Source organism: Micropterus dolomieu, linkage group LG08 (assembly GCF_021292245.1).
Source record: "Micropterus dolomieu isolate WLL.071019.BEF.003 ecotype Adirondacks linkage group LG08, ASM2129224v1, whole genome shotgun sequence".
In the NCBI taxonomy this organism is placed as follows: Eukaryota; Metazoa; Chordata; class Actinopteri; order Centrarchiformes; family Centrarchidae; genus Micropterus; species Micropterus dolomieu.
In genome coordinates, this window is record NC_060157.1 from 6,822,748 (window position 1) to 6,838,547 (window position 15,800).

The 15,800-nt window shown below is 37.7% G+C and overlaps 1 protein-coding gene and 1 long non-coding RNA gene across 8 annotated transcripts in view; both read left to right on the forward strand.

Annotated features, from left to right (window-relative positions):
• The window catches only part of LOC123975176 (basement membrane-specific heparan sulfate proteoglycan core protein-like), a gene marked incomplete at its 3' end in the record, with an annotated part of 647,231 nt that overhangs the window by 148,985 nt on the left and 482,446 nt on the right, over window positions 1–15,800 (forward strand).
• LOC123975208 lies at window positions 2,459–3,184 on the forward strand. Its single transcript, XR_006826002.1, has 2 exons — window positions 2,459–2,528; window positions 2,979–3,184. It is a non-coding gene; the product is annotated as an uncharacterized LOC123975208 (long non-coding RNA).

The window sequence follows — 15,800 nt, forward strand, 5'->3', positions numbered from 1 at the left end:
GTAAAAATCTCGGAAAAATTAACCACTGTCAGGCAAAGATTTACCACTCCTGTGAGTTTTCCATGTTGCCTCAGTGCTCCAAGAACACCCAAGTGAAAGATGAATACAAGGCATATTAGGAAACAAAATGGATTTTTACACCTGTTCAGTCACTAGATGGAGACATTTTATAGTTTTTATAGCCACACTTACATCTGTTGACCAATAGCACAAAAATAATATTTCCCCATTTACTTCTTAATTAATTATGGAATAATAATGGAAAAATACATGATTTATAATACTTCTGGATATCCCTGACTATATTGCGCTGGTTGTAGACAGAATTACTAGCTAGTTTCAAACTGGGTTGTGCCATTAAAAAGACTTTACTTATGTAAGTTGTAGCACAACATGTTCCAAAATGACAAACCTTTGTAAATGTAGATATGGCTTTGTTTTCTTTATATGTACATAGGTATGTGGAGAAATATGTACGTTTCAGAGTTAGTTTTCATGCAGTTTAAAGTTTAGTCTATAGCGCTGTACACATCAGACAACAACAGTACACACTCAGGCCAGTTCAGTGAGACCTATTAATTAATGCTGCAGGGATTAGGCTTTTCCCAAAGTGAGCCCTTCTGCACCTCAGTTCTTTTTACCTGCCCCCAGAAGGCAGTAAGTTAAGATGGTGATTGAGTGTGTGTGTGTGATGTCCTGTGCAACTGAGGTTGTAATGCGTGCAATGGCCTTATTGTTTAGTACTGTGGCAGCAGTGTTGGTTATGCGTGAGATTGGTTTGTGATTATTTTTATGAAAAATAGTTAAAATCTCCCAAGTTTACATCATTATTACACAGGTCAGATGTGTCAACCGTATTTCATATTACTTCTTTTACTCTTCAATCTGGGTCTTAATGTTAGCATGCTAACCTTAGTTTTTTTAGCTACGCAAAACCAGACAGTTAGTAGGTGTAAGTATGGAAACACATTAATGGGTTCCCAGGGTCCTATGTTCCCAGATTCATATGGCACATATTAGGAACATGACAAAGTTTCCTATGTTCTCCAGCTCTAATGTTGAGGGTTTGCACCCTTTGGGAACAGATATGCTCCTGTACTTATGTAGTAACAACTAATATCTACAGTAGAACCTTATTATATGATTTGTATTTTGTGTATTTAGTGATATATAAATTAGCCACTTAGTGCCTCCTGGCCAGGCCAAACACATGCACATTTGTCCTGACAAATATTTGGTATTTTTATTAATATGAATCAGTTATTATCTTTATTCAGTTATAATTTAGAAGATGAACAACTTTTGTGAAAACGCAAATAAAAAAATTTATCAATTTAAATAATTCAAATGGAACAATAACTGTAGTCACCTTCAAGCACTGCACTGTATGAAATAGATTTTAAAGAGCATAATTTATCAGATCACTTAATCAATCTACGCATTTCCATTATTTCTTGCCATGGGCATAAAATAAGACATTCAGTTTATAAAACACTCTGATGGCACAGCAGTAAATCAACTGAACAGTGTTTACATCCATAACAATGATGCTTTATGCACATTTGTTGTAGCCATGCTCTGTTATATATTTAAGGGCACAGCACAGTCTCTGTGTAAATTATTGATACGGCAGACTGCAGCTTTGAATGTCAATACACCCCCCTGGAGACAGAAAGTGAATGAAACCCCTTATAAAGAAGTTTGATCAATAGAGACGGAGGGGCGGCTTGAAAGGAGTAAAGTAGAATAACACAGAGAAAGCAAGAAGAGGTAGACAAGTTATGAACACACAGGGTTGCTGATTAAGGGAGAAAACTGCAAAATTGCATAAATCTGAATCCTTGAGTCTTTTTGAAAATAAGGCTGTGATTTGCATATACAGCTTTGCATGTTAGACCTGGACACAGTTATATAATGCATGATAATAACTACCGTCTTATGTTGTGTTGTGAAATCAAAGGTCAAGATGTGCTTTGGTTAATTGAATTCCATATTTATTGTTGCACAGCGGTGCCTCTCCATGAGGTGACGGCTTTGAAGGGCTCAGTAATAAGGCACCCTGGGCTTGTTGAATAAGTATATGTCATTATTTGTTTGTCTGGATGTCGTGAAAAAGCAAAAGTAGGTAGAGGCATAAAATATTGAACAAAGTCATCTTTATTGTGCTCAACTTTATTACACTGAGAGGAGGGCTGTTGCTAAGGCTTGGCTATCAATGCCTTCCCTGGATAAATAAAGGTTTAAAAAAGTCATTTTTATTCATGCATTCCAAATTGTATTAATATTTATTATTTTTACCTGCTCGGATATTTATGATTGTCTACAAAAATGCAAAATACACCTGAGAGCAAATTTATTTCAGCTAAGTTGTTGAATATTTGTATTTGGTATTCACTGGTAGTTTTAGATGCTGTTTCACTGAGACCCCACCATCCTTTTATTTATCCACAATAATTAGGTTGTTTCATGCGGAGAAAGAGGTGTGTCTTCGAACAACAGCTAAATTACTGTCCTTGGACTTCCCTAAGGTAAAATTACAATTAATTGTTTAAATGTTGCTTGATGACTCCCTCCATTGCAACCTCCAACATGTATAACTCAATTCTCCAATGCCGCAGAGTTTATGTTTATGATTTAATGTCCTGCAGCGGACATAATGTTTATCATGTTGTGATGGAGACATGGTGGAGCAGTGTAATGGGCTCAAAGGTAATCCACGTTTTATTTGTTGTTCCATGTTGCAAGAGCTACAGCTACACTGTACAAAGTGCTGACAACCATGTCAACAAAGAGCATCTTTCAATCAGGCATCGTGTGTGTGTGTGTGTGTGTGTGTGTGTGTGTGTGTGTTTTACAATCAAAGCACAGACTGAAAACATTTGGTGTTCACTATTATTTCCATGATTCACATGTTATAAGTTATGTAATATATGGTTAATGCCAGATTACTCACTGAAGTGTTCTCTCTTTTTATGCAGCTGTGTTTACAGGCCCTGGTGAGATTACAACAAAAAGTGGAAAAGTATAACATCACATTCATGGTCAGTCATCTGTGAGTCTTGATCATGATTGTATATCATCTCTCTGGTTGCTGAGCTGACCAGTGAATTGCAGAAGAAAACAAAATTGCACAGCATAATAATAAAACCCTGTCAGTTTTCAGTGAAGAGATTGAAATGCAGATAGAAAAACAGGAATGTGTTTCTTTTTGTGTTACCTTACATTTCACTGTATGTAAAGAACATGCACATTTCCTGCACCCAATCATCAGTCTTGGTTGTGCTGTGGTTGCAGTTGCATATTATAGCTTTCCTTATATGTAAGATATATATGTTTTTTCTATTGCTGATCCATTCAGTGGGGGGAAAAAACTTTTGATTTGTTTTTTATGATTAATAATTTCTGAAGGCATGGTTATCTGCTTGCCTAGCTCTCACAGCCTACACGATAATCTGCAGTCTAATCCAATCATATGCTACGGATGCTACGGTGTGGGACACTACTTGTGGATATTACCTCTGTTGGCAAATCTGCATTTGCTGAGTGCACACTAAGGGAAATATAGTTGGAATTTGCACAATCTTCTCTATTCTCTCTGTATTTGCAGTAAAATTGCCTGACATCTTTCAAATTGAATGTGACCATGATAGTTTATACTGCCATTACAGAGGCCATCAAAGTGCCTAAATGGAAGATTACAAGTAATTTATCCTTCTGAAAAATATATTGTTTTGAGATTCCTAGACAGCGTTTTTCCAAGACATCAGCAAAATGTTTTTGTGGTTTCATATATCATTATACCAGTCCTCTTTTTCACACAAGGAATTTACAGTTACTTCTCCCCCACTGCGAAGGACTCCTCACATATCCATCTGCTAGTTTAGTTTGCCCCCGAACACAACACAATTAATCATGCTGTCACACAATCTATGCATGAGTGCTAGATGGCTCAGGGCTAGAAGGCACAGAGTGACATAGTCAAACAAAATAGCAGAGGATGTTAACTACTCTCTTATGTACAAAAACTGGCTTTCACTATCAGTGCGACCATGCAAGAGTGTTGGAGTATGTATTAGTCATCGTGCCTTATGTAATTTTGTATACTGAAAAAACACTTTAATCAGTCAGCTGTCCTCAAAGATGTCAGTGGAAAGTGAAAAGAAAGGGAGAAAAAAGCGAAAATGAACCATAAATGATTAGTTCATCCTAAAAACTCATTTTAACTGTGCTCATTACATGCATTAAATCTGGTCTCCAGGACTCATATGATTCATCTAGTTAAAATGAACAAGCTGCCCTAATTCAACAACGTGTTAAACAGAAATTCAATAAGTCAAGGTGCTATAACTGGAACGGAGCCACAGATGTGGTGACACTTCAGGACTGACAGAAAGAAATAATTGGATAATTCTATATTTGGCTTTATGTTTGTGTATTCCAATCCTCAGCCTGATTTAATTTTACAGTATATGGCTGATCCCTCACCAGCACCCTTCAAATAATTTTCAGATGTAAAATGCCAACTAAATGAACAGCTAATACCAAACACACCCACCTTCCCCTCATTTCTCAGCCTGCTACCTCTGTCGCTGTGGGTACAGAGGAAGTGACACCAACACAACAGCGTCCCTGCTGACAAAACTGTTCATTTTGGTACTGTATGTGGAAAATAATAAGACATTAAACCCTGGGAGGGCTAGAGAGCCTTATGTTCCTTGCTGCCTGTCTTCGAAGAGCGGCTTTGCCTCCTTCTCACCAAAGGCGCTTAGATTTGGGGGCTCCTGCCTACTGCCCACATTTCTGAGGCAGCTGTGTTATTATGGATGGAGATTACTGAGTGTTGGTGGGCAGAAGACGACCTCAACTGATTATTAGGGAACAAAGAGCACTGCCTGCTAAGGGTGGCTTGCTGGATTGCTGCTTGAACACAATAATTGTGCACTCTTTCAATTCACTTCAATAAGGAGCTCCATGGTTCAATCCCCCAAATCAAACAATCAATAGTAGATATGTACAGATAATAGAACCTTTTATGTTTAAGGGGATCTTGAAATTGCTGGTTACTGAAGAGAGAAGTATAGCTTCAGCAATGTGCTGAGGCAGTCTGTTGTGGCCCATTTGAGAGTCCACGTGTAAGTATTCCAGGTATGAGAAAATCTTGTTAAAATCCCACGGACATTTGTAATATGGCAAATATCTGAAAATCATATCTTTACAAGAGCGAGTCCATGAGTCAAGGGGCTGTAGCTTTAAAGAGTACTTAACACTAAATCCACTTTTTTGAGTTAGTAGGTTACATGTACTGTCACTATATTATCTACTCAGTTATCGATTGATCCTGGTCCCACTTTATTATTGTTCATTACAACAGATGTTTGTTTACCTTTTTCCACAAATTCCTGTAGGTCCGTCTACTTTACCCCAGAAAAATCTGTGAAAAGACTATGACGTACCCCAAGACACTCAGTACCCCTGAATTTTAAGGTGATGTCACGTTCACTGCACACCCCCATCCTCCATCATATTCATACAGTAGCAGTAGCAGCTGTCAGCAGTCTGGACAGTCTGCAGTATTCACTGCCAGCATGCAACTGAGAGAAGCAATAGTAAGCCTTTATCACACATAGTTCTCAGTAAATTAAATCACTATTCACACATGCAGCTTCATTCAGGAACATTTCAGTCTTGTGCCTTTTCACACATGCCATGGCATTGCTGGAATGGATGGGGCAAGGGACAGTCCACCAGATGGCGGTAATGAAACACTTATGGATGCCAACTAGCATAAAACTCAGGAGGAAGAAGATGGGGGCAGATGTACTTGTCATGGTTGTATTATTAACAACCTCCGGTTCTGAAAAGTGAAACCAATGGGGAAGTGCCTTAAACCTGCATTCTTTCTAACCGCCAGAAGGGGCGACTTCATTGGTTGCAAAAAGAAGTACGATTCCATTAGAACCAATTTTATTAGTTTCAACTTATGAGTTGGCTGTTAATTTTTTCCAGTACATTTTGTTTTAAGCCTTTTTACGCTAGCAAAAATTAGCATCCCGTTTAAAATTACAGTAACATGAATTACAGATAAAATTTGCTAACCAAGCTAGCTAGTGCCACCTTCATGTCCAAATATCATCACGTCCAGTTCCTGGTTGCAAAAAATCAAGATGGTGATGGTCAAAATGCCAAACTCAAGGTTTTAAAACAGTAGTCCACAAACCAATGGGGAATGCCAACTTTTTTAATATAGTCTATGATTGTTAGAAGTGGATAAGGCGCTGCTGCTCAGCCTTGCCTCTATTTTTTCCCAGTAGCCACACGTGGTATTGCAATGAAACAGTTTTGAACTGCAAACATAGCCCCAGTAACACAGGACCCGGGGAACATAGTGACTTGTCCCCGCTCTAACATATCAAATGTCTAACTGGTAGCCAGTTTGTTAACCTTCTGTCAATTCAAAATATTAAGATCTGTATAATGTAGATGTTAGAGCACGACCGATATGGGATTTTTAAACCCGATACCGATTTTGAGATTTTTTAAAAATCCGATAGCCGATATATCGGCCGATATTGTTTTTTCCCCTTATTTTAGGAAACGCATGACATAAACAAAGGTTATCCCTAAAATGTTGTTATGTTGAGACCAAGATACCCTGACATAATACAGTATAAAAAGAAAGTTTTTTATAGTAATAAATAGTACTTTGAACAAAAGTACAAAATATATTAATGAACATTAAAGTAAATAGTGTATTGTGGGGGCAAAACAGAAACTAAAAATTACTAAAATTACCCATATACTACTACTACTACGAATAATACCATATATCATATCTAATGTCATTGCTATAATAAATAATATATATATATAATATAATGACAAACACGGCTCTCCTACATAGGCTATATATATATATATATATATATATATATATATATATATATATATATATACACACACACACACACATATATATATATATATATATATGTATATAAATATTTTGTCATGCAATAGTTATTAGGCCTACCTTACATATAATCTGCCACAACTTTCTAAAACATGCCATCTATGATAGTGACACAGAGGAAACGGTGCTGTTTGATTAATCTAATACTACATGACTGTCTACAATGAGGACCTGCAACTTTGAGATTTCATACTAATGTTTAACATTCACAAGAAGAGGTAACGTTTGTTAGGCAGGAAGCCGAGTTAGATACAGTACTTGTACAGCTCACGTTTATTCACAAGTCCACTCTGGTTTAATAATTTCTGACACGCTGACTGTAACTAGAGACAACCAGCTCACAGATATATTTAGAAAACGTCAAACACTATAGTTTAACTGCTCATTAACGCTAGCACTCTCCTCCACAGATAAACACGCCATTGGCTTTGTGGCTAATTTAGCAACGGGCAGCGTTAGCTGCTATAAGTTATGTTAAATAATATTTAGAAGTAATGAACTAGGTAGAAATTAGAGGATTGTTCACTAGAAGTGCCGCACTGGTTCAGAATAAATCTACAATCACGTCTGTCAGCGTAACTTAAGCCTTCACCACTCACCTATTGTAACATGAAACATCTTGCTGTGGCCCGGGAGAGTGCAGAGAAGAGAGTGTTAGCAAGAAGTGAAAAGGGCTGTTTTCATTATTATTCATGTCGCGTAATTGACGTGACAAATTAACAACTCACCGTGAACACTGAGCGTGGGAGCTACCCATAGGAGCAACCAAGAGCTAAGGAGCTCCTCACCGTAGCTCTGGCAGAGCCGTTCTGAGCTCTAGTAGACTGCGGGCTGCTGATGTTTTGTTCTGTGGTGCTGCAGTGATGTGCCCTCTGGTGGGCAAACTATGCAACACTCATGACATGAGGGAAGGATCCGACACTCTGTTTCTCGTTTTAATAGTCAAATCGGCTGTTATAAACGCAGATGCAGATATATCTGCAAGTAGCTTATATCGGCCGATAATTTCTGCAAAACAATAAATCGGTCGGGCTCTAGTAGAAACGGCACTTGTTTTTCTAAAAGAGAATTTTTTCCAAGAAAGATAATGTTGTGAGTTACTTCTTCCGACATTTCCGACATTTTTTGGTGGTGAAATGCATTCTGGGATTTCTGGCTATCCAAAGTCCACACAAGTCACCACAGATGCAGGCTGGGTAAAATGGGCGGAGCGAGAACACAGCCGGGTATTTGACTGTACTTGGCTAGATGCTAACTTTTGAATTGGAACAGTACTTCGGCTGCATTTATGATGTTTCCACAAGAACACAAGTAAAGACAAGAACGCAGATTGAGAAACAGCCTATGTGTTGTCCCTCATTTTACTAATTACTCACAACATTTTTAAATTAGGTGTTTTTGGCAATACTGATTAAAAGCATTCAACTTTTTAAATGATAGCCTAGACGTAAACAAAGACATAGTGTGATGGGAAGTAGTGTCGGTCACGAACAAGTCGGCTCTATGAGGGGAATTGAATTCCCTTTTTATGCTTCCCTCATAAATTTAACTAGCCAGCTAGATATTTCAAGGTGTACTTGCAATGCTAATTGCATTGTATTAAAAAAAGTGTGTAATGAAATTCAGCCTGTGTGAAATGAATTAGCCTGTAAGAAATGTTCGTGAAGGTTGCTCTTTTTTAAACTTAAATTTATATAAAATAAAACACTGTGGGTGGGCTTTTTAAAAAAGTGTTATTTATTAATATTGTTGTTTATATTATTATTATTGTGTATTTAATGAATTAGCCTGAAACTGCAACTGAATAACAATGGAATGTGTTTTAAGTGTCCCAGTTTGCTAGTAAAGGTGTGATATTTGGTGTGAGGATTGCTGTGTTGCACCTGAGAGTATATATATATATTCCCAGCAGCTACTGTACCTGCCTTGATTATTGATTATTTTGGTTATTTCAATTAATGAGCCGGAGGTATGCTTTTGTTTGGGATTGCAGAGCGGTTTCAAATCTTTTTCCATATATTTAGGACTAACAACTAAGATAACCAAGGCAGTTAAACAAATTGCTCAGCCTTCTTGTGAGATTATTTTTTGCCTTGCACACTTTGAAATTGAATTAGAAAGTGTTCTCAATTGCTGAGACAACAGTCAAAGCTGTGTTTATCTGCACAGAAACAAATCTCACGCTACTGCTCCACAGCCAAACATCCTATCATTCTGCCCGAATGATTTCATGCTTGGGGAAGCTGAGGTAAGGGAGAATATATCAGGTAGGAAGGGATTGTAAGAACTCTGCTTCTAAACTAAACTGATTTGCTTTGCCCACATTTAGCACAGGTAGCCTATATTGTCTTTTTCTAGCTCTGAGGGCTGCTAGATGTTTAAAGAATTCTTATAACACTTGAGTATATGCTTGAAAGGATCCACGAGCTATTTGATTCACTCACTTACCCACTTTGTTGGATGAATCAGACATTTGGTAGGAGAGAATTTCACTAAAATCTCCTCTGTATATTCTTCTTATATTCTGAATATGTTTGTTTTCAAATTCTGCTACCAGTTTGTTATTGATAGCCTTCAGTTTATTTTCAGAAAATTTAAAACTTTGAAACGCATTGAAACCACAGCCAAGCTGTGGCTTAGTAGCCCATTTGCACTTCTGACGTTACAGTATTTGTAAACAGCACAATATTGTTTTAACCTAGAGCTAGTTATAATTTGAATTACTATATACTATACTATACTGTATTACTGTATAGTGTATTATAATTATACAGTAATTGAATTTGTACAGTGATTTGAAAAGTGTTTGAAACAGCCCTGCTATATTTTGAAACAGTCAATAAAGTTCAATAAATAGTTAAGCTGTCCATTTTTTTTTACTTTATATTCATGTAATAAATATACAAATGTCAATTACTTGGTAATCTGCATGAGAAACAGAAAAAATAAATTGGTTATAATAATCTGCTTATAGTGATCAATGCCTGGGTTCAGTTGCCGTGGTGACTGGATCACATTTCTTCCTGTGGAATGAAAACAAGCTCATTTACACTCTCATCTTCGGGCTCTGTGTTTCTCTACCAGCTCAATACATGGCTATACATGGCTTAAATTACTAACACACCTATCAAACCATAAATAAGTAGCCTGGGTCTATAGATCATTGGGGTGGGCTTTTGGGGCTTGTGAAGAAGAAGCCTCCGAATCAACAGTTAGTATACTATGGAGGCTTTTATGGGAAGATTTTAGAGATTAGTAGAGTCATTTTGTACTTCAGACAGATAAAGTAAGTAGACTATTTATATAATGAAACTATGCTAATACCTAGCATATAGTAGAACATGACAGGATTTACCGGAACATCAAATTTAGCTTATGGAAAAGTTTCTAGAAGCCAGATTTTTGGTGAAAAATGCCATAAAAAACTGAAAACATTTCCCCGTGCTTTAAGATGAATGCATACTAAAATGCTCACAATGTCTAGCAGGGATAATGTTTACGATCTTAGTCTAGCGTGCTAGCATGCTAACAGTTGCTAATTAGCATTAACCACAAAGTACGGAGGCTAAATATTATACAAATAAATCATCCAAAAGCTGTCCAGACATTTCCCTGAAAACCATAAATGTGAACCTCATAGTGGTGCTAGAGGAAAGTCAGGGGATCACCAAAATCAGTAGCATACATCATGTAGAATCCATGAAAATCTGTAAAAAAAATTGTGGCAATCAATAGATATTGAGATATTTCACTGGGTAAGTGAAATGTTTGGCCTGCTGGAGGCACTAGAGGAAGACTCAAGGGATCACCAAAGTAATTAGGATTCTTCTTCTCTGCACCATGGACATCCATACAAAATTTCATGGCAATCGATTCAAAAATCTCAAGCTCATGGTTGCACTATAGTAAAGGTCAGTGGATAACCAAAGTCAGTAATCTTCATCTTCTGGGGACCACGAATGTCTGTACAAAATTCCATGACAAACAACAGACCAACAATACATTGATCCATTCATCTACCCTTCCACTCAGGCAATATTGCATCCATTTAAGAGTTTGAATAATTCCAAACAGAGCCTAACAAGAACTCATCAGCCACATTTCCCCACAGAAGCAGCTTGGCAGCCTCACCATCTGAATCATCAAACCACCCGATGGTAAACAGCTGACCAGACACTCACCTGCAAGCAGGAATGATTCACAAAAAGGATTCAGTCATTTCACCCATACTGAGAAGTTTTTGGCTGACTGTGACTTGTCACTGCAGTTGCCAGGACAGAACAAAAACAACAGCAGCAGGGTAAACCTGAACAATCATGAGTGACAAGATGATACATAGCCAAAATGTCTTAAAATGTAAATACAGCAATAGGTTAATCACATTACAACTGTAAAACAAGACTAACAGTCTGCAGTCTATCTATCTGCTAGTGGACAATCTGAACATGCTGATATTTAGCAGGTCTAATGTTTTACCACGTTTATAAGATTAGATAAGATACTTTATTGTCCGCGAAGGGAAATCTGTTTTGGACTCTGTCTGTTCTGCACCTTTCCGAAAACAACACAAAAATAACAATAAAATAGACGTCTCTTAACACATACTCTCATGCAACACAACACATTCTCTCAAATACATAAGACAGGCACCTATAAATATACACATTCACCACTTCTCACAATGGCCGCATTTGATTGCTCAACCCATACAGCCTGCATTGCCCACAATAACTGTTGCACTGCCCATTTAGCCTACATTGCACAAATGAGAAATTGCACAAATAGCCTACGTATTGCACAACTAGCGTACTGTACAACCCAACTAGCCTACGTATTGCACAAATGACATATTGCACATAATCTACGTATTACACAATGACATATTGCACAATCCATGAAGCCTATGTATTGCACAACTAACATATTCCATCCATCCATCGTGAACCGCTTATCCTGTGTACAGGGTTGCAGGGGGCTGGAGCCAATCCCAGCTTACATCGGGAAAGGCAGGGTACACCCTGGACAGGTTGCCAGTTCATCGCAGGGCCACACATAGACAGACAACCACTCACACTCACATCCACACCTGTGGACAATTTTGGAGAAACCAATTAACCTAGCCTGCATGTCTTTGGATGGTGGGAGGAAGCCGGAGCACCCGGAGAGAACCCACGCGGACACGGGGAGAACACGCAAACTCCACACAGAAAGGCCGGGGCAACCGGGGTTTGAACCCACGACCTTCAGCGCTAACCACTGCATCACCACGCCGCACACAACTAACATATTGCACAACCTAAATAGCCTAAGTGTTGCTTAATGACATATTGCACAACCCTTATGGCCAACATTTACATTACGTGCTAGTGTTGATAAGCTTAATGGACAGAGGAATAAATGTTGAGACTAATGTTGTCAGTTCAGCTTGCACTTGGGAACCCTGAATCTTCTAGCAGAGGATAAAAGCTGAAATTTGTGTGTCAGATCAGATACAATTTTTTGCACCTATCTGATAACCATTTACAGTCTTAGTATAGTGTGTTAGCATGGTAACATTTGCTAATTCGCACAAAACACAAAATACAGCTGAGACTGATGGGAATGTCAGTATTATATATGTTTTTTTAAATTTTGACCTAATGATGGTGCTAGATGAAAAGTTAAAAGATCACCAAAGATATTACAATTCATCCTTAGGTCAGCATGACAGTCTCTGCCAAATTTTTAAACTAGAGGAAAAGTCAGCAGATTACCAAAGTCATCAGGATACGTCACCTGGGAACCACGAATGATTGTCCAAAATGTTGTGCCAATCCATCTAGATGATGTCAGGAAAACTTTGATCACCTACTGGTCTAGATGAAAAGTCAGGATATCACCAAAGTCATCAGGATTCATCCTCTGGCGACCATGGGTATGTGTACAAATTCAATGCCAATCCATCCAAAAGTTCACTCAAAATCCAGCCATGCTGCTAGTGTGGCTCGAAAGTTTAACATTTCCATTGAATTTGTTTTATTCTGTAAGCAATGTTATTTCATATCTCAGTGAATGTGGCTGTCATGCTGCATCATCAACATTTTTCTACATTTTTCCCATCAAAAAGCACTTAAATTCTTTGGCTACAGTTCAAATGTCTTCTTGTCAGTGAAGAACAAGGATGCTTTGCTATAGACATTTTAAGTTTTTGGTGGTATCTTAAGTTCCTCAGCAATGCACATTAGACTGTAAATAAAGTTTATGTGGATGCATGAGCCAACAGTATTGGATTATTTAATCTGATTTTTATTTGTTTTGGTTTGTCTATTACTTACACAGGTAAAGCTGGTATGCAATAAGTCTATGTGATGGAGCTAATAAATTGTTAATACTTTCTAAAATACTATTCATGTTGTAACTTGAAGCCCTTTAAAAGTGTGTTACTTGAAATAAAAATGTACAGTTAGGGCAGGTGGAAAAGTAATTCAAGCAGCTTTACATAATGCAATAAAAACATTAAAAAGGAAATATTACATGAAACATTAAAATGTTCCTTGTACACCTCACTTTTAGTTTCCAACGTTCAAAGCAGTCTCTTTATTCAGCTCTCTGACTCTAAAACCCAGACAATAGATCAAAGACATCACTGATCTTCTCCGCCTTCATTTTCTTTCAAATCTGAAGAGTAGCACACGAGAAAGTGCTGCTGTAGTTACTGTTGTCAGCATAAGAGAGTTAGTTACTTTTCAGTTGAAGATATCACATTTAAAAAGAATTGATAAGCTGAGACGTCAACACATTGTTAAAGATTAAACCAGTGGTTCTCAGCCTTTTCAGTTTGTGACCCCTTAAAAAAAGTGACCGTTCGGGCTCCTTGTCATGTTTCTGAGGTCAGTGAGTTCCATTAAAAAGAGACTTCCCCTCTAATCTTCTCAGATTTTACATTTCTGTTTGTGCATGGATTAAACACACCACACAATGTGTTAATTAGTGAGCTTTAGATATGTTGTGAGGAGATGTTTTTTAACTTCTTTTCCTAATTTAATATAGGCAAATAATACATATAACACACACAACAATATGATGGCATGCCACTAAAAAACTATTTATCAGAGACTGATATGATTCGTTGCCTGCCTTCTCAGCGGTCCATGAAAACTGGGTGCAGCCATCTAATTCTGGATTTTTTATTCAGGGTGCGTTGCATTGTGTTGACCTGTAAAGCAATCATGAGAATATTTAATAGGAAGAAGCTGATCGCATTTACATGACTTGCGATTGATATGCATGAGAGCGGGCGCTGAGAATCGACTCTTCTGGACTCTATCACTCTTCTGGGCCGTGCTGACAGGAGCTCAATTAAACACCTCATCTCAGTGACATTTAGGACATGTTTGAATGAGATACCACTCTGTGCACATTTCACCTGGACACAGAATAATTTTGCTGATCCCCATCCATAGTACAGATAATGTCATTCTTGTTCATCACTGTGTTGTGTGCTCAGCCTTATTGAAAAACATTGTGATATAGCTTCATTGTGGGCCCCTTCCAGGGGCCTAACGGAAATAGCATGTTTGTATTTCTTTGAAAATCGTACAGGCTTTTGTGTAATATTCATTGGCAGATCTATTTGTTCACAGATCATCGCTTCATCTGTTGTATTGTATTGCTTCAGAGCATCATGCATCAAATCCTGCATACACAATTTAAGACTGTTACTAATGAGCTTAACTATGAGTCAAAATAGAAATATTTTTCTCGTTGCCCCACAGCTGAGTAGGGAATCTTTGATTAATACGTCGTGACAATGATGAAACACACATACACACTTGGATACACCGATACACATTGACTATATAGTGTAGAAATCCTGGTTTGGAAGTGCTGATGTTGATTAGCATAGCTTTGAGTGAGCCAACCCTTTGTCATGCATTTGCCACAGTGAATCAAGTTCAACATCTGCAGCCACGGGGCTGTCACCACAGAAAGATTTGCCACAGATGAAGCTGATTTGCATATCAAACTGAGGACCTCATGTGCCACAACCCCCTCATTTGCTATGAAAAATATGCCCGCACCTTCTACAAAATTATCATTGTGACCATCACAACCTTCCTCTTTTATTTGTAGCTTATAGGAGGAATCCCTAATGACAGCAGATGGCAGAAATGTTTTAAATGTGTAAGATTAGGCTAAATCTAAAATGAGCTCTATAATTCACACACTTAAAGCACTTTTGTAGCTGCGGAGGTCTAAATTATTTAGACATGGAAACATATTTATACGAGAGACACTATTTTGTGTTCTTTCTAACTGTGCTTCATGAATAATTAACAAAGAGGGTAAAATGTACTGCACAGTTAAATCGGAGCCGTTTAATCAATGTTGTATCCTGTTTAACTTATAGAGGCTGGTCATTTGAACACATTTAACTATCAGCTGTGCCTGCAGAAATTTGTTGATAATATTTTTTTCTTTGGGCTGATGCTACTGTGATATTTCCATCTGCTGTTACCTCAGATGAATTTCTTCTGTTTATATATTCTTCAGACTTCCACTGTGTGTTTTATCTAACTTCTGCAGTATATATTACTCACCTTGTACTCGTTTGTATGTATTGTGAAGTGAAGTTTACCTTAAACTGTGTGGAAAAGAGGGAAATCTTGGTAATGCTCCATTATTATGGCAGGCTATTTCCCAGTTGTGTCAAAAAGATGAAATATAAGTTAACAAGGAACCATTACATTACATTACACAGTAGCATCATTGGTCTGACATACTGGACAACACTGTCTAAATAATGTAATGGCATGAGGCAGAACTGCTTCACCAGGTTTTTTTTTTCTTC